Source organism: Brassica oleracea, chromosome C7, assembly GCF_000695525.1.
Source record: "Brassica oleracea var. oleracea cultivar TO1000 chromosome C7, BOL, whole genome shotgun sequence".
Classification (NCBI taxonomy): Eukaryota; Viridiplantae; Streptophyta; class Magnoliopsida; order Brassicales; family Brassicaceae; genus Brassica; species Brassica oleracea.
The window spans coordinates 27,728,456-27,729,163 of record NC_027754.1 but is presented as its reverse complement, the minus strand read 5'-3'; positions in this window follow the sequence as shown (position 1 = coordinate 27,729,163).

The window sequence follows — 708 nt, the reverse complement described above, 5'->3', positions numbered from 1 at the left end:
AAAGATAGCGGATAATATTTTCTTTGAGAGGTTAAGATGAAATGTAGGCGGTTTATATTTGTGATAGATTTTGTATTTGGGAAAGGGATTTTCTACTAAGGCTTGTGTTTGAAGATTCTTTTAGAAACTTTCTTAGAACTCTTTCTTGAATGTTTTCTCTCAATTGCTTTTCTTGATTCTTGGATGATACAAATGGTGCTAAGCACCCCTATTTATACAAGTGAAGGAGCAAACTCTAACATGTTTTAGATTTTTCTAAATTATTATCTTATTTCAAAATATCTAACATTCATCGGGTGTCAATGCGGAACTAAACAACTATTCAAGTGCAATGAGGTGCAGTCTAGAACTCGGATCACTCGGCTAGAACAATCCACTATCGTGGACTTGTTCCCTTTGCTGATCGGTCTTGAGTACTAAGCTCTCACTTGGAACAAGACGCGATAGCAAGCCTTAGAGATCAGGTCCGATTAGTTGACTTAATATCCTAATATCTACTCTCACTGATTAGGGATATGAAGCTCATTCAATATATGTCAATTTATCTCCTAAGCGGTTAGCTAGGTGAATAAACTAGAGATCGAACATTAAGTCATCAATTCGATGCAAGCAGTAAGAACAATATGAATGAAGAACAGTTAAAATCACTTATTTGCATTTAGCTCATGCGATTGACACCCTAAAACCCTAAGCAAGCTTAGCCGACTA